The sequence below is a fragment of the Symsagittifera roscoffensis genome, chromosome 5, assembly GCF_963678635.1.
Source record: "Symsagittifera roscoffensis chromosome 5, txSymRosc1.1, whole genome shotgun sequence".
Taxonomy (NCBI): domain Eukaryota; kingdom Metazoa; phylum Xenacoelomorpha; order Acoela; family Convolutidae; genus Symsagittifera; species Symsagittifera roscoffensis.
The window spans coordinates 1328568-1349379 of NC_087066.1; the positions used below are offsets into that span (position 1 = coordinate 1328568).

Sequence of the window (20812 nt, forward strand, 5' to 3'; positions counted from 1 at the left end):
AAACGAACGTTTCAAAATACACAATAAATCAAGTTTTTGACCTCCATGACCCACTTGATACAATTCCTTTATCTAAATTAGAAATTGAAAACATTTTTCTCCCCCCAACAGATAAAATTACAATTAAAACTTTGAAACAATATCAAAATCTTGACCCAGTAATTAGACAACTAAAATCATGGCACAAATATAAAACTAAACCCGTCAAGGCAGATACAACTATTTTAGGAAATAAAACACTCCTCCGATATTTTCGAAAATTTAATAATACAACAATTAATGAAAACACAGACCTTCTAGAATACCAATTAAATGAATCTACAGTTCCCTGTCTCCCTCTAAGTATGATTCTTATAGCTTTTAATATTTCACATACACAAAACATTAAAGGACACTCTGGATCAGAGAAAACATATTCAAATTTCATACAAAACTTTTATTTTCCAAATGTACCAATTTGGATAAAAGTACTATGCAATGATTGTATAGTATGTCAGCTAAATAAACCTTATCCAAATCAAAAACAAATAGCTCAAAAACAAGATTTTTAAGGACAAAGTTTGTACTTTAACCACCGTATTTAATTTGATACAAAAGGACCAATTTCCCCCTCATCCGAAGGAAACACCTACATTATGGTAATTGTTGACGCATTTACACATTATGTAGCACTTAACCCAGTACCACATTGTAACGCTTATTATGCTTACACAACACTTTATGAACACTGGATAGCTAAATTCGGACTACCAGAAGTTTTAGTTACAGACAACGGTACAGAATTCATAAATAATGAAATCATCACAATATGTCATTTATATAACATCAAACACAAACCACGTACATCTCACGCACCTTGGACAAACGGCTTAGTCGTCGGTATGAACCGTTCACTACAAGAATATCTTAGATGTATCATCAATGGAAATGATACAAGATACACCGAATGGTCAGCAGATGTAAAACTATTTCCCTTAGCATATAATTCACAAATCACGACAACTCTAGGAATGTCACCATATGAAATGGTTTTTAATCAAAAGCCACGCAAACCGATTATGTTTACAGCAAACTCTCATAAAAATGCACAAAGTTATTGTCAACCGAATAAAGACTCAATTTGTTATAACCTACCTCTACACACACACGATGAAGATCATTTTCATCACCCACAAATTCTTAAATTAGCCTCCGGTACACACACCGAATGGATTTTAAACAGAGATAAAAAACACAATGAAATTTACCAAAAAGTAACAAAAAAGTTGTTACAAAGGCAAAACATTAATGAACAAATAAATTCACGCTTTACACCAGCCTCCGATTTAAAAATTGGAACATTTGTTTTAATACCCAATTTTAACACTCAAAAAGGAATTTCTAAAAAATTACAACCCCTTCGTAAAGGACCATACCAAATAATTGCCAAACCCACTGATGTCACATATAAAATCACCGACTCAGAACAAAAAGAAATTGTTCAACATCGAAACAACCTATTACCTTATTACCCAAAAGAATACGCACTACGTGAACTAACTCAATTATATTCTTTCACAGGTTTAAAAGTTATTCAAAATAACCCACATACGGAAAATAAAACAAAGGAACAACATGACAATCACCTCGAAAACCAAAATAAAAAATCAACTACAACGAAAAACAATACAAAAAAGCTAGATCAAAATACACCACAAAAAGAAAAAAAAAATAGGAAAATGACAAAAAAATAATACCCCAAGAACAAATCGACAAATCAGAACATAGAGAGTCATCACGACTTAGAAATCAACCACGTAAAAAGTATAAAACATTCATTCCACAATCTAAAATATTAAAGAAAGTCGAATTTCAAAAACAGCTTTAATTTTATATTTAATAATTTTTGCACCTCTGAAATATTTTGAACTTTCATTTTTCAAAAAAAACATGCTGATAAACACGCAACGATTCTAGTCATAATTAGCCAATAGGATTCATCCAATCCGTCACCTTCTCTAACTCTAATACAGATCAACTAGACGAACGATATTAAACTCCAGGCATATCTATAACTATAACTTTGCGACCTCCAGGTCAAAAATAAGCAAACCATTCCAACTTGACAACTAAAATAAATATCAACATAATATCATAACCCTCCCTTATCTAATAAACCAAAGATCAACAATATTTCCCCAACTCAGACCTCAAATACCCTCCAAACAAATATGTTAAATTAGCCTAAAGTAAAAGAACGACCATTTTAATTAGCCTAAAGTATAAAAATCTCAAAAATACCCCAGATCATTTGACAAATAAAAATAAAGACAAAGAAGACCTCCCGATCACCATAAAATTTGCCCCCAACAATTTTTCACAAAACTCGACCCACTCGTCAAAAAACCAATAAATAATTCGACCACACTTGAAAATTGCCTCAAACAACAAAAAATATTCGATCGAGAAGCCATTTCTTAAATGCTCTTCTCTCGACCAGTTACCATAATTCTAAACATTCTCGCAAACTTTTTCACAATATTTAAACTTTTCATCATATTTCTTTTTGATACCTTTGAATCTTTTGTAATAATCTTAATCATTTTTTGCAATATTTTTTTAATTTTCTATTCCATATTTGAACTATACCTCCAGCTTTCAAAAGCTATTGACTATATCCACAGGTACGATTCACAAAACTTATCTAAATGATACGAACCATTTTTAGTAGAACAGATATTTTCTTACTATTTGTAATTTTTATAACATTTCTATCATCTCTCATCTTGACAATATGCAAATGTATAAAGAAAGCAATTATCACATTCGCCCTAGCAACAATCCTCCTAATTCTTTTTCTAGAAGAATACTACAATAAACATAAGTTTTTTCACTAAAAGAATAGATCAAAAACCATCAAAAATTGCTAACCAACAATCACACAGTCAGTCTTCACCGACATCATCCCAGGAAAACCCAACAGCACCTTCAATTACCCAAAACCCCCAAACATCTACACGATTTCCTTTCAAGATAACCCATATACCTTTGAAGAACGACACGCTCGCTTATCAGAACCACTAGAACCAGTTCAACGACAAGCACCTCTAAGTGAACCAACATATAACTTATACCCAACATTACCACAAGAATTAAGTAGAATACGAAATCCTAGTCAAAACCAAAACACAGTCGAAATAAATAGACAAATTATACATCCTCGACGAAACAGAAATTTTCAAACTCCCCGAGTTCATTTTGATATACCCCAATCCCCATCACAAAGTACTCCAGAAAACCCCATCGGTATATTACCAGAAACCCCTACGCTTCTTTCACAACGTAGCACCTCAAGCCTACCATCAGATTACTTAGGTTCAACACCAACATCTGAACAAATACGTGAAAATCCCTTTAACCCTACAAACCAAACATCACGACTACCATATTGGACAACACATTCATTCACACAAGGTGAACCAAATTTAATCAATGATCCAATAGATATTTCTACGGATACAACAACATCCTCATCACTACCAGAAACATTATCATTACCATCAACACCATCAATCAGCCAGATTTCACCAACACCTTTTAACTTCAATTTCCCAAATAACCTCGACGCTAGATACCGAGAACAATCATCAACAAATATTCCTTTAAGACTAGACTGGAATACATTCACAGCACCTCCACCATTATTTGGACAACACCCAGAAAGTAACCGACTCCACAACTGGGCACTAAATAGATTACAGTATAGACAAGACATCCACGAAGACATTCGTGCTCATAACATCCAAATACTCCAACAGATTAGTCTACAATTAAAATTTGAAATCACGGTTAAATTAAACAACATTACTCAACATCCCTATCCATTAAATCCACCAAATATAACAGCTCAATCCCTACCACCACCATTTATAACAACTGAAGTAATATACAAATACGACAGATATACCAAAAAGACAATTGGTTACATCACATTTTATAACCCATACTCAGGATTATCATACACATGTATATTCTAAAAATATTGATTTTTCTCCAACTCTTTTTTCTAGTAATCTCCAATCAAAACATAAACCCTTCCCCCCGCACAGGACCCCAAGATTTATTAGTAACACATTACGATTGTGACGAAAACGAACAAAAAACACTACACAAATATGCAATAAATCAAGCATCACAATGCGAAACAGAACCACAAGCCATAGAAACAACAAATGTAATAGCGACACTTTATTCAAAAGCCCGAGCAACAACAGTTATAAGATATAAATTCACAGCAACATTTTCTGAAAAGAAAGTACATTGTTCACAAGTCTCAAATGGAAATAAAAACCGACTTGACCACGAATCATTCTACCAGAGTAATATAGAACGACTTTTACATCTCAATCCCGAAGATTGTAAAAACGAGTTACTCAGACTAAATATCACAAAAAATAAAAACACAGATAGAAATTTAGTGTATTTCCAAGTTTTTTCAGATTCTGTACATCAAGCAGAACTTGAAAGATATCAAGGACATATAAAACTAGACGAAAAATATCCATACAACGGCGCACACGGAAGATTAACTTATGACATACACGATAAACACTGGATACCACATATTGGTATAAATAACCCATCAAACTGCAAAGCAGACACAAAAAATAAAGGATATCAAGAAATAAGGTTTTTCGATTGGAAAATACAACTCGAAAAAATACAACTCACACGCGATTTATCAGACAACACAATGATCTATCAAGGAATTAGATTACCTTGTAAAAACGATCAAGGCTATTGTGACCCTACAACACGAACACAAGCAACAATTGTTTGGTTCCCCGAAGACACATGTACAACATTTCAAGTAGCAAAAATACACGCTCGTATGATAAAATTTCACGAAAAATATTTTATACAGTCCATTTCATATGAACAAGTAAACACATCACGAAAACAAAGTTCTAATTTTAGGAACATACACAATATAGAAAATAAATTGACACGTTTCCAAAAATATCAAGAAACAGAACTTGCATGTAAATACAGAAACCCACTTCACAAAACACAATACTCTGAAATATTAGTTGAATACGAAAAAGGATTCGACATGACCACTGGAAAAAAAATCGACCCATATGCCACAGGTCATCCTCCAAACGAAGGAACATCATATATACCAGTTAATTTTCAAAAAAGTAAAGGTCAACCTGGTGGTTATCTAAAGCCCCATGACACTAGAAGCACACGTTTACAAGAACTATCACTAATGAATAGTACATATTTCGGTAATATCCACTATGATATTCACCTAGATATGAAATTAGACTACACAATTAGCCGCATTTTTCAAGAAATGTCACTCTCTGAATTAGAAACACTTCACCAACTATGCGAATTAGAAAGAACACAAATCCTACAATCACTTGCATTAGCAGTATTAAAAACACCCTACGCAGGATATTTATTATCAGGCAATAGATCAAATTTTTTAGACTATGAAGGAAACATTTTATGGTTTTATACCTGTACCAAAAAAGTATCACCACTATATGTTTTTGAAGATAAACGATGCTATAAAAGAATCCCTATCTTTTATAAGAATAAAGTACACTTCGTTGACACACTTTCAAGACGAACCTATTTCTGGGATACCGCAGTCCCATGTGGATCAGAAAACAGCCACAATGTAGTACAACTGAACCCTGATGAAGATAAATATTACCTTCCTACCCCATATCCCACATTAATGCAATCACTCAAAAAATTTTCACCTGAAAGCATTAGAGCTATTGTTCGAAACCCAAATATTGACTTACAATCAATTGGAATATATTCAAAATCCGATATACAACATCACATTAGAACACAACAATTCCAAGAATTATTAACACAAATGGACACTATACAAAGACAATCAATTGACCAAAACTTACGCAAACTTGCCGAAACAGCAGGATTTGCAGATATTTATACACAAGATTATAGCGGATATTTTAAAGACATTAAAGACTATATATATCTCAACGGTGAAAAATACCAACCACAAGATATCTCACCTATAAATATTTTTAGATTTGTTACACTCAAAAATGAAATTCTTGATTTTCTAGGATGGCCCTATTACATCTTAGAAAAATTAACTATTTTTTACGCAATGTTTAACTTTATAGGATTTCTTTTCTCACTCTTAAAAGAAATCTATAATACATGCGCTATACACACACAAGTAAATAGACAAGCAAGTGTAGCACGCATCTTATTTGCAGGATTTTTTGGAATTTTTTCATCATCAATAAACAAAATTCTTTTAGACGCACAAATAAAAGAATACAACACAAAAATAGCAACAAGACAGAACACATATGACGAAGAACATAACAATGTAGACATTACGCCTACAGCACCACAGTTACCACCCCTACCACATAACCATCCATTATCACTAGTCCCACGAAATTTTCGAAATTTAGCAATAACACATAATCCAAATTTCAGACCAACCATATCACAAAGTCCCATTCAACATATAATGACACACAATTCACTAGATGAAAATACATATGAACAAATCATAGAACAACCACATACAACTGCTTTTCAGTCTGAAAATAATAATTTTTTTAGCCCACGATGAGCCGACAACTTGGATCCCTACACCGCTCAAATTCCCACCCAACCAACCTCAACACTCCAATTACAATAATTCCACTTTTTGCTTTCCCGCCACCCGATTTCCCAACCAATAATATAACATCAGGCATGAATTCAGACACTAATTCACATATCTCAGTTTTATACTCCATCTCACAACTCAATAACCCAGATATTGAAACCCCTGATGAATTTGCCGACTCTGAACCATCTCCATCCAATAATTTTCAAACCAATCCCTCAGTTTTTTCGAAACCCCCTTTTCAACCAATCCCACCGTATAACCCACTCCCATCCATTTCTACACCCTCCTATGCTTCACAAGTTACCCCAACCTACTCTTCACTTCATTCAGATCGATCATCCAATTCTCCAGACACCCCCCAAATCTCCCAAGAGCTAGATAATTTTATCACCTTACAACAACAACCCTTCCACCTTGACACCTCAACTATAAACCAGATTCAACCATAGAATCATCAAACCCACCTACCCCTACACCCTCTTCAGCTTATACCGCATCATCAGCACCATCATCCTCATCCACCGAATCATCAATTAGCACTAATAGAGCTTACCGCACTTTCAAAAGAAAATTCCCAAACCATCCATTTACAACAAAACCAGGAATAGCCCGTGAATATATTAATCACCCAAATCACACTAACACGAGAGAATTTTTAGCAATCACCTTACCTTCATTTCCACAGTATACTTTGAACACCCCTAACGACACTAACAACACACGCAGTTTTGTAGATGAACACGTTTTAATGCCTACACTTCAATGGACATCATATTATCATTTTACTAACCCCCTTTGCCTACCTTTATCTAACACTCACATCGATATAGAACGAAATAAAGATATGCTATATCGACTCACTACACCACTAACACATAGACAATTTACCTACATCGGATATAAAAAGTCACTAAAAACATACACTGCACCCCGAGCTAACGAATATACGCTAGAATATTACGATCATAACATCATCCGAACTAACCAAGACCAATTTTTAGATGATGATCGCTTCGCTAACCCACAAATCACAGAAAATTTTTTCATCAAAACACCATATGTTTTCACACTCAATATATTTGATCGCAAATTCGACCACATCATTTCTGAAGCACTAACCGACACACAAGCTTACGAAAGTTTTAAAGAAAGATTTCAATTATTTTCACTAACCTTTCATTTCCTTGCACCACATGAACGAGATTTGCACTGCTCACACGACATTATGTTACGCACTAAACAAACCCACACATATACATATTACCGCTTTATACAAAATCACTTTGACCTACACACTCCATCAAGACAACCACACCATCGTTTTCAATTTATTAACTCTAAATACACATCACCATTTTTTCTTAACTTCACATATTGCATCAAAGATACTAACCTTCACGGTATTCTTCGCAATTATGATCCCATAACCCAAATGTATATTTTTTGTCCCATCACAAAGACCTTCAACGCAGAAGAATCCAGACCCTTCCTTATCCCACATGAATTTGTTCAACCTATAGAAATCCCCATATTAGAATTCATCCACAACACTAAATATAACCACAAATTATATAATCTCATCCAAAACACACCTTATGAGTTTGAAGTTGGCACTGAAGAACTAAAAACCATTAAAGCACTTCAATTGCTTTGGCCACTGCTTCAAACTAAAAACATCATTCGCATACTAGCAAAGTTACTAACAAATTCCGACATAATCCACGACATCTTCCCCCACGGTTTTTTCCCCGACGACTAACAGGTAAGTATAATTTATACATATTCTTAACTAATAAATTTAAAATAAAACACTAACTATTCTTTATCCATGTTTTATTTAGATTTTTAGTCTTCATCTCACGATCATCTGCAAAATACAATAAAGAAAAATAAAAAATCGAAAACTTCTTCAAATTCTTCAAAACTCTATTAATATTTTACACTAGATAAATTCAATAAAATTCATACCAATGTAGTAAATTAATTTATAAATTATTTCCCTAAAAGCAGTAATTCAAATAATGATGAAAATTTGTAACTTAATTTTTCCCCAAAACTAGCAGTAAAATTGAAATTCTATGTAGTAAATTGATAAAACGAAAATGCAGTACTAACCTTTTGATATTTCATTTACTCGCACAAAAATTCTATCCAAACTCGCACAGCTCGCCCACGAAGAATTGTTTAAAATAATGAATTTCAGTTTCAAGTTTTCACACTCAACAACTCTAACACACGATAACAAGTTTCAAACTTTCCTTTAACCCGGTTGGAAAGGAATTATAAACTAAACAAAACTAACCAATTCAGCTTACTAAACACCACAAATCATAGAATAACAGCATGACTAAGAAAAGGAAACTAACGGTACCCAAACCGGATTAACCCAGTTTAAAACTGGATAATTTATTCTTTTGAAGACTATTATAAAGTCTAAGAAAGAAATAATAAAACACAAAAAAGTCGAAAGACAAACCCATACCAAAAACAATTTGATTATTGAAAAAAGGACAAAACCAACGAAACATAAGAAAAACCACAATAAACCCAACATAAAACGTTATCACATAACAGGACCTCTCACAGAAACCGCACGAAATCATACTCCCACTCCTGGCCTAACCCACCAGAGAGGACGTCCTGAGCATGCTCTATAGCCGGCCTAACCCACCGCGCTACATCCACGCTTTGTGACCACACTCCTATTTTTAATAAGAGGTACTCAAGGGTGAGTAACTCTTCAAAATAACCAAACTAAAACAAAAAGCTTTTGTGAAAACAACTAACCAAAATCATAATTAAAACACCAAACTAATAAAAATTTTATAAAATGTAAATTATACCTTGCAGTATATAGATCAGCATACAACACCAAAGACGAACATCCAAAGACAAAATGACCCCACTACACTCGAAAAAGAATGGCCAACCACAATCAATATGCCGCCCACAATCACAACTCAAAGGATTTAGAGTACGACTTGACTTCGCAGAAAAGGACTTCATTGAACTAGACCAATGACCACCTCGATGTTCAAGTATACGTACAGATCCGAGTAACCAGGCATCCCCTCCACGCACAATCTCCACGCCATTCCCAGACAAGGTCAAACACAAAGAAGTTCTCTACATGAAACGAAAAAACCTGTCATAGCCAACCATTCTGAAATCAGATTTGAGTTTGTTGCGAAAACCCAGTCGTTGTCATGAGAAGACACAACGATTGAACCTGGAACTTCTCTAACAAGAGAACCCAGACGAAATATGATGTTTGCCAAAAACCAACGTTCATCATCCATCATTTGAATTACAGAAAGACTATTCTAAAAAACTCTGTAAAACCCGGATGGGTGAAACCTGATCTAAACTACATTTTATGATTGGATAAATTAGATATTTTACCTCTGTAAAGTATTTAATATTAACCAATCATGATCCATCAAACTAACAACCCACTTATTTGTAAGTGCTGGAATTACTTGTAATTTCAGCACCAGAGAGATTTGAATTTAACTTAGAAATTAGTTGACTCTCCAAGAAGACTTCAGCAGCCGCAATAAACCAGTATACCCTAGATCTATTGAGCCTAGCAGAGACTAGTTAAACAACCTGAGACTAGATAGTATAAGAGTAAGATTAGGATCGGTATTAGACTAAGAAGTTGCACGAATCTATCCGGCCGAAAATAAGATAGCGTGACGAGCAGACGGTGTACCCTATCCGAAATTACTCTATGAGTTAACCACCTCGAAATTAACTCATTTTGCTGATAATAAGTTTAAATTTAAATTAGTCCTTCTGTGGTCTCGCTGTAATATGTTATGTACGTATTTTTGTTATTCTTTTGGGTAGTTAACTGTGGTTATGGGGATGAACGTGTTCGTTTGCACTCGAGTTTTTGCAGAAAACTGCAAAAATAGAGCAAAAAATTATAAAAAAAATCAAATAAATTGAAAACAAAAATGGTATTAATCGATTATAATGGGTTTTAATGGAACTTTGTTTTCAAAAATAATCGATAATAATGGACTAAAAATCCTTCACGTTGTCTAAATTTGTCACGATTAGTGATTATATAGACAACGTTTTATGCTCATTCAGATGCTCATTCGAGGTAGGGAAAAGGAAAAAGAGTCCTATTTTGCAAGATTCTTCCAAAGGAATGCAAATCTTGGAAGTTTGTCTTCTCCATTCATAATGCCAAACCTGGTAATTTTGCAAAAAAAACTTCAAGATTTAAGTTATCAGGTTTTTTTTAGCTGTATGCTGTCTAAAAAAGCCAATTTAACTAGAATTTTTAAGAATCTGTAAAAGTTCAAACATTTGCATAGGTCTTTTTTAAGATTGCACAACCTTGCAATAGTTTTAGTGATCTCAGTTGAGAAAAATTGACAAACATCGGCTAGAGACGTTCAAAAATTATGATTAGCTCTTCAGATCTCTCATTAAATTTTCATTAGACAATCGATTTTAATGAAATATATCGGCAAAAAATTTAACCCAAATGATCGATTTGCAAGACCCAATTACCATGAAAATGGCTTTTCAGGAGGTTTAAATCTAGTGTTTTCAATAATCAATAATCCATTATAAACCATTTTAATCTTTTATAATCCGTTTCTTACTTTCAGAACAATCAATAAGTTTTGCTGTAGATTTTAAATGTTTACTCTACTTTTGCAGCTTCATGTTCAATCAGAAACCGAACGAGCACGTTCATCTGCGTGTACACCCAAAGCGTTCCGGAAACGCCCTTAGGTCCACAACTACCCCATGCACCCCTCCTAACCATAACTAAATCCTTTCACCCTCACAACACCATCGCCTACTTCACGTTCTCAGTCCCCTGTTCAATTCCTTTTCACGCCTCCCCCTCCTCACCATTCTGATCATCCTTCGTATTTGAGGGTTTAAATGTGGGGACCGGGTAATGTGTCAGGGGGGTAGCGTGGCACACACACAAGTATATATGAAAGTTGATCGGAGGAATGAGAGTAGAGTGGGATAAAAAAAACATGAACATGCAAGAGGGGGTTTAAGCAATGAGGGGGGGGGGGGGGGGGGGGGGTAAAAAGAGGGAAGGGGTCACTCACTTGAAGGGACAAAAAATAAAGGAGGTAAAAAATTGGATTATGGAGGGTAAAAAATAAAAATGGTCAGCAAAAACAAAACACTTAAATTGTGCATCAAAAAATTGTGAACTAAAAAATTGAAAACAAGATATCAATTTTCAAAGCCAAAGTGAATCTCACTTTATCTAATAAAACGTGTGCTAAACCAAAAACAACTGTCAAATTTGAGGAATGAACCGAAGAGGAATGATTCAATTACGTTAGTGGAAATCAAAACTGAAGCTAAAATTAAGATAATTTTTTCCTCAAACCCAAAAACTGAATAAAAAAAGAAAGAAGACTGCCTGAATCAGGACAGAAACTTTTTGAATGTTTTTTTTTTGAAAATCATCCACCCTACACACTTAGTAAGTTCAAAGTTATGTAATTTGCTCATGGCAAAGTATTACATAGACCAAAAAGCATGCCTCAAACCAATTTGAAACTAATTCTATTACGAATCAAATGTCCGCTTACCCGTTGATAGCACGAAATAAACCACACGTTTATTATCCCGAATTTGCCAGCCACTTTGACAGTTTTTACACCCCCAAAAATTATAAAGACCTATCTCAAAGATTCAAGTTTGAGTCCAAACGTCGAAAAAAAATGCATCAAAAAATTCAGTCCTAATTCTAAGGAGTTTTTCTTCCGATACTTTTGTGTCTTAAATTAACTCAATTTGAGAAACAACAACTCAAAAGCAACACAACTGCTCGTATCAAGGCGAAGCCTTAAAATTCCGATGAACAAAATTTAAGAAAAAATAATCATTGCGAGGCCAAACTGTGCACTGGATAGGCGCACAATTTTGTGTCTCTATGTTCCTGGATTCCAGAGACAAGTATTTAAACATGTTAAAATTTTGTCAAAATGATCAAGGAAAAAGAAAGAAGAAAGTAAGAACAAAGGGGCAAGTTTGGTGCGGAATCCGCTTAGAATTCACAAAATAAACAGTTTGGCCTCGTAATGATTGATGAATTTTTCAAAAAAAACTAGTGAAAACAATTGATGAAGTTTTCAAATGTTTTGCATATAGCAAAATTATTATTAGACCAAAGAGCATGCCTCAATCCAATTCGGAACGATTTCTAAGTCGGATTAAAGTTCCGCTCACCTGCTAATAGCAAGTATATCGCGCATTAATTGTCCGAAATTGGCAATTTTTAAGCCCCCACAACTTTACGAAAACACAAAAACAGGTGAAACATCTTTTCGAATTTGAGCCCAAGACAACAGTACCTTCCGAATTATATGAAAAAATCCGTCAAAAAATGCTGGTGGAAAAGTCAAGTTTTTTGTCTGGAGAAAAAAAACCTCACCGAGCACGAATATTTTGTCACTTTCATTGAAGGTCGGAACAAAAAAATTAAATCTTCTCATGAACAGCGCAGTTCTAAAATTAGTGTTATGCAGTGCTGATTCGATTTATCCGGACAAAATGATTAAAACTTGAACTTATGAAGCCGTTTTTCTTAAATTGGGTTGTTTTTCGACATTAAATGATGAAAAACAATCTTGCTTAAAAATTTTTATATAATATTTAAACTAAATAAAACTTTTAATAGTACAAAAGATTAATTTGGCCATTTACTGATAAAACTATCTTGCTGCAAGCTTCTGATGAAATTCAACAAAATGTAGGAAGGGTATAATTTTCTCAGCTTTCTATAAACATATTTTTCTTTGTTTGATACCCAAAAAATGCCATTTTTTTTCAATATAATACAATTTTTTTTAAACCTTGTACACATAGCTTGGGAGGTTACACCTTTCTTAAATTTAGATTGGGCTACATATGGGGCTTGCAGTGATGTATTTTTGTCAGCAGATGAAGAAATACGTTTGGAGTAATTAGGGTACATTTTTGGGCCCGAATTTTGCAAAACAAAGAATACCATATTAATTCTGTTAATGTTCTAGATAAAACTGGTTTTCATCATTTTTTGTCCCCAATTTGAGAAGAACAGGGTTTAAATTCCAAGTTTTATTCATTTTGTGTGGATAATTTGAATCAGCACAGTAGTTCAGAGATTATTGATTCCAGAAACTTTTAATTCTTTAACTGATGTAGTTTTTGCGTAATTTGGTATACTGTTCTTGAATTTTGCTGACACATTGGTTCACTGAACGCACCCACCTGGGCGGTATGCAACAAAAACAGCAAAAACAATTCAAGAATACTAAAATAATAGAAGTAATTGGCGTATGGAATGCAAATCTGGCAAGAAGTAAACGATGTATTTTCTTTCACAACTTTTGCAAGGTTGGCATTCAAAAAACACTTGATCATAGGTTTTATTTGTTTAATTTGGAGTTAAATATTTTAAAAGTTTGCTGTCAAAAAGATGAATTTGCTTAAATATATTTTTTTCTTGAATAAAAAATATACCAAAAAATTAGGAATTTCGATTAGGAATGAAACAAATAATTTCAAAATTTGTGCCGAATCAAAAAAAACTTCATCTTAGGTTCTTCTGAGATTTCGTTTAGGAATGAAACAAATAATTTCAAAATTTGTGCCGAATCAAAAAAACTTCACCTTCGGTTCTTCTGAGATTTGCAGAGAGTGTTATAGACGGCCCGTATATTTGCTTAACGCTTGCTAAAATTGAAAGCAATGATAAATAAACTGCGTTTTGAATTTTCTCTTATCTTTTTGCTTTGTTCTATAACAAAAAAGGAACAAAAAGTTTCTGACTATAGTTTGAGAGAGGGAAGAGAAAATATGAATTAAAAGGATCAAGCACCATTTTAGAACTCAACTACACTGTTGTGTTTGTGTAAAAAATTGAGCTGTCTTTACAATGCACAACGGATTAAAAACCGAAACACAACTGAAGAAATAGAATATGTTTATCTTCTTAACCTAAAACACATAAACTCAATGGAGCTGAACTGAGAAGAGTTCACATCGATGGCAATGATATGCATTGGATCAACACAAGGACGAGCAGGTATAATCAGGAGGCCATCATAAATTGAGAGACAGAGGGAAATTAAAGTGATTGTGGGCGATAAAAAGCAACAGCCGAAACCGAACGAGATAGAAACGAATGGCGAGTTCCCCAGAGTGGTTATACTTCCCGCAATCTCAATTTTTGTGCGTTTCCCAGTGATTAAGATTCTGTCTCTAATTTTGTGCACAAGCTAGGCGAAAACATCATTCATAGGTCTGGAACTGGAACTACGATACAGTCATAATCTAGTTTAATCGGACCCAGCAAACAAAGCTCCCCGTATAAAAATCTGGAAGAAGTTTGTTACAAAGTTTTTATAATTTTACATGTGCAGCCATTTTATTATTTCTATAAAAGGGTTGCAAATCTAAGAATAATTTTTTTCTTCCAAATTTTCCGTTTAGAACTTGCACGCTTCATGCAGGTTTGTTTTTATAGCTCATTCACCAGCGCAATTTTGCAGTTTTTGAAAAATGAAAGGCATGCAATTCCCATTATGTTAGGATGCTCGTCAGACAATTCCCTTAATGGAAGAATGCTAGTCATATAATTTCCTTTTATGGCCAAACTATTTCATTATGGGTGAATGCTAGACATACAGTTCCCATAACATTAGAATGCCAGTCATAGACTTTTTATGCAACTTTTTAAATGTATGAAACTTATAGGCATGTTTGTGAATTGTATGACTAGTATTTTTTGTCAATCCTCAATAGTACTAATGTTTACACGGGTTGACCAAAACTTCTTGTCATATAATTTCCATATATGAAAAACTTCTTACCATACAATTCAAACAATACAAAAAACTGTATGAAATCTCTATGATAAAAATTTTTCCAAATATGAAAATTTATGACAAGTGTTTTCCATAAACCAAAATTTTGATTTATTTTTCTAATTTAATTTCTGAAAAATTTTGAGTTGTGTTCGTAACCGAACCCAAGTGACAAAGACCTTGTTTTACCCAAAGCACCAAAGGTTGGACTGTCTTGCATTTACATTGCATACAAAAGAACCTGAATTGTCTTAAAGCTGTCTTTCACAAATGTTATAACGAAAGTAACAAACTTTTAAAGTTTGGCAAAAAATTTCAAAGATGATAATTTTCAAAGATTTTAATTATCCATGGATTGATCTAGGCATACATAAACATGCCATACAAAATGAAGGAGTTGTTTTAAAACAGTTTGAAAAACTGAAAAAAAAACTTTTGTGTATCTAGGAATACGTTATAAACACAAAAATTAAATTTTGCATGCAACAAAAATTTTTTGGAAAATGTTTGTTTGTGTAATAAACTTCTTTTGCGGTTTAGTAAAAAATTTAAAAAAATTCTGGGGCCAGTTCAAAATTACCTTGGAAATTTTTTGTGTCGCCATCGAAAAAATGCTAGTCATACAATTTCCGTATATGGGAATTGTCTGTTAAGCATTTTTTCAAAAAACAAAAATCTCGTTTTATTAAAATCAAAAGCCGCAGAAATTAGTTAGTATCTTTTTTTCAATCATTTTATGAAATTGTATCAAAATTGTATGACAAGCAGTTTTCCATACACTTGATGTATGTAATTGTATGATAAGCATTTTCGGTGTATGGAGATCAACCCGGGTAATTGGAAGTTATAAAAATTCGAGGTTTTGAGAAATAGCGATTGCTCTCTATTGTCGATCAGAAGTTTTTTAGTTACCCCCCTCTTTGCCCCCCTCTCACAGGTTATATACGTTATTTAAAGCACCAAGTAAAACATTTTGGGCGCAGCAACGTTTTGAAAAGAACAAATTGCCTGCTTCAGTTCAAATTATTAAGAACTTGCTTGCAGGTTACGCTTTAATAGTACAAAAAATATAGAGCGTTAATTAACTCAATTTGAAGTATATTCGTCATAACAGTTCCTAATTCAAAGCATTCTAACTAACTACGTTCGATAACACAAAAAACTCTTTTATTTAAGCTTCAGACAACACAGTTTTCTAGATGATTTGAAAAATTCCGCCAGAAAATTTTTAATCTTTGATAAGATGTCGAAAAGTGACTGTGGAAAACAAAACCACCCCAAGTATACAACACCCGCATTTTGTCAAACGTCGGAGGGCAACATAGCCAATTGTAGTTATTCTTACATCAAATGAAATTTATTCACTCCCTAATGTCAAATAATTGAGTTTAATCGTTTTAACTTGAAAAAGATGGTAATTTTACTCACCAGTTTTGTTCCCAATCTTGTGTTGTCGAAAAACAATTAATGTATCTAGGATTACGTTATAAACACAAAAATTAAATTTTGCATGCAACAAAAATTTTTTGGAAAATGTTTGTTTGTGTACTTAACTTCTTTTGCGGTTTAAAAAAAAATTTTAAAAAATTCTGGGGCCAGTTCAAAATTACCTTGGAAATTTTTTGTGTCGCCATCGAAAAAATGCTAGTCATACAATTTCCGTATATGGGAATTGTATGTTAAGCATTTTTTCAAAAAACAAAAATCTCGTTTTATTAGAATCAAAAGCCGCAGAAATTAGTTAGTATCTTTTTTTCAATCATTTTATGAAATTGTATCAAAATTGTATGACAAGCAGTTTTCCATACACTTGATGTATGTAAATGTATGATAAGCATTTTCGGTGTATGGAGATCAACCCGGGTAATTGGAAGTTATAAAAACTCGAGGTTTTGAGAAATAGCGATTGCTCTCTATTGTCGATCACAAGCTTTTTAGTTACCCCCCTCTTTGCCCCCCTCTCACAGGTTATATACGTTATTTAAAGCACCAAGTAAAACATTTTGGGCGCAGCAACGTTTTGAAAAGAACAAATTGCCTGCTTCGGGTCAATTTATTAAGAACTAGCTTGCAGGTTACGCTTTAATAGTACAAAAACTATAGAGCGTTAATTAACTCAATTTGAAGTATGTTCGTCATAACAGTTCCTAATTCAAAGCATTCTAACTACCTACGTTCGATAACACAAAAAACTCTTTTATTTAAGCTTCAGACAACACAGTTTTCTAGATGACTTGAAAAATTCCGCCAGAAAAATCTTTAATCTTTGATAAGATGTCGAAAAGTGACCGTGGAAAACAAAACCACCCCAAGTATATAAAACCCGCATTTTGTCAAACGTCGGAGGGCAACATAGCCAATTGTAGTTATTCTTACATCAAATGAAATTGATTCACTCCCTAATGTCAAATAATTGAGTTTAATCGTTTTAACTTGAAAAAGATGGTAATTTTGCTCACCAGTTTTGTTCCCAATCTTGTGTTGTCGAAAAACGATTAATGTATCTAGGAATACGTTATAAACACAAAAATTAAATTTTGCATGCAACAAAAATTTTTGGAAAATGTTTGTTTGTGTACTAAACTTCTTTTGCGATTTAAAAAAAATAAAAATATAACTTTAAAAAAGTAATTTTGCTCACCAGTTTTGTTCCCAATCTTGTGTTGTCGAAACTTTATCGAATTTGAGAAACACATATTTGATTTTTTTTTCGATTGATTTTAGCCGGTTTTTTAATAGCACCACCATAGAAAATTGTTGAAGAAGAAATCAGTGTATTTCTGTCATACTGCCAGAAAAGCGTGAACAAAAAAAAACAATACAACAATACTAAGATATAATCTATAGATATATACTTATGGAGCTTTACAAATAAACAACCAACAAAACAGCTGGTATATCATTGTGAATTGCTGAATGTTTCGACTGCCTATATTTCAGGGCCAATGAAAAAGTTTATCTAAGTTGACCAAATAAACGAAAAGTTGACGAAATAATCGAAAAAAGATAGAAAACCATTTTTTTTTCTAATCCATCAGCCCAGGCGTAATCTACAAAAGGATTTACAAAGCCTTTCATATACTTTTAACAAGACTGCTCGTATCAGGACAAAGCCCTGAATGTTCCGACTGCCTTTTAAGGCCAATGGAGCAGTAATAACATGGAAAATTTAAAAGTAATAAAACAAAAAAATAATTTTTTTTTTCTGAAAAGTTCAAGATTTTTTGTACAAACCTCCCCCCACACGCCATATTAAGTAAAAAAATAATAAATTTTTCTCGTATTAACAAATCAATTATGGCATATAATCTTCCTTGAACCAATATGGAACGATTTATATGACGGATTAAATCTCGCTTACGCGTTAATAGCGCGAAACATATCGCGCGTTAATTGTCCCACATGGGCAAAAATGTCAATTTTTAAACCCAATAACATTACAAAAATGATCACAGGTGAAATATCTTTTCAAATTTAAGCTCCGAAAAACAATAGCTTTGAATGATGTAGAAAAATTCCTTCAAACATGGCCTTTTAAAGAGTCAAAATTTGTCTGAAGAAAAAAAACCCACCCCTAGCACAAATATTCCGTTACTTTCTTTACGAAAGTCAGAACAAAAAGACCGAAAGTTTTGCCTTAATTCAATTTGGAACGCATTTTTTTCTCAGTAGAGTAGAGCTCATGGTTTTTTATTTCTCAGTGTACGGTCTATTTATATACACCCAATCTGACCCTATCTGACCAAAGTAACGGAATATTTGTGCTCGGGGTGGTTTTTTTTTCTTCAGACAAGGTTCGACTTTTTGACGGAAATATTTTGTTCAAAAGGTATTGTTGTCCTGAGCTTAAATTTGAAAAGATATTTCACCTGTGATAACTTTTCCTTAGGTTAAGAAGGTTTAAAGATTGCCATTTTGGCCATTTTGAGACAATTAACGCGCGATATATTTCGCGCTATTAACGCGTAAGCGGAGATTTAATCCGTCTTAGAAATCATTCCAGATTGGTTGAAAGAAGCTTATTTGCCGTTGTTGATTTGTTACAAGGAGCAAAAACTATTGTTTTTTGCTAGCAGTCTTGCTTCGCCTTGATACGACCTGTCTTGTTTCGTTAACCTCAGTAGATCTAGAAAAAAAACAGTGGCTCTTGCTAGTAATTACCCGGGTTGACCAAAAATGCTTATCATACAATTCTCATAAATGAGAAATTTCTTTTCATACAATTCCATAGGTACAGAAAATTTTATGGAATTTGTATGAAAGGGGTTTTCTCCATAAACCAAAAAGTTGGTTTTTGTTGCTTCATTTATTTTCTGACAAATTTTCGGTTGTGTTTGCAACCGAGCACAAGTGACAAAGACCTTGCTTACTCAAAGCAACAAAGGTTGGACGGTCTTGCATTTACAATGCATGAAAAACGACTTGAATTGTCTTCGAGCTGTCTTTCACAAATTATATATAAAAAGTAAAAAGCTTTTAATTTTTGGCAAAATTTTTCAATAATGATTATTTTAATTTTTTGAATTTTCATATTATCAGACATACAAAAACACGCCATACAAAAGAAATAAGTATTATAGGTTTTTGAAAAAAATTTTAAGTGAAAAGAAAAAAGCTATTATTATCGTATCTAGGACTATGTTATGCACACAAAAAAATAAATTTTGCATGCAAAAAATTTTTTTTTCGGAAAACGTTCTTTGCGTACAAATTAGATTTGCGGTTCAAAAAAAAACAAAGCTTTGGGGCAAGTTTTCAAAATTACTACTGAAAAATTTTTGTGTCGTATATGGAAATTGTATGGTAAGCATTCTTCTCAAAAAAATTTTCAAATCAGTTTTTTTTGTCATCACTGTTCAACTGTTCTCAAAAAGCCGCAGAAATGTTTTAATTTTTTTTCTATTGTTTTTCGAAAATGTATGAAAGTTTTATGACAAGCATTTTCTCCAAACACTTGATGTATGGAATTGTATGATAATGATTTTTGTTGGGTGGAATTGTATGATAAGCAGTTTCGGTGTATGGGGGTCAACCCTGGTAATCATGAGAGCTAGCCGTTTGTTAGAGAAATTGGTATGCTCTGAAATACTTTTCAGCCTGTATTGCACAGTTTAGCGAATGAAATATGCTTCATTACAAATCTGTATTTAACAGTACTAATATTGCACCACAGAGTGTTTCCGGCTCATGACTCATTCAAGCATCCGCTCAAAAAATGGTTGGACTGCGTCGTCTTCTGCAGGTGCGTTCGAGCCATGGAGTCTCTTATTACCGACAAGTCCGCGAACATTTCCGGGAGACT

The 20812-nt window shown here is 33.4% G+C and overlaps 1 protein-coding gene across 1 annotated transcript in view; it reads right to left on the bottom strand.

The window, feature by feature from the left end:
- LOC134845751 (uncharacterized) overlaps positions 1-20812 on the bottom strand; it is a 53192-nt gene that overhangs the window by 30312 nt on the left and 2068 nt on the right. The window lies entirely within an intron of this gene.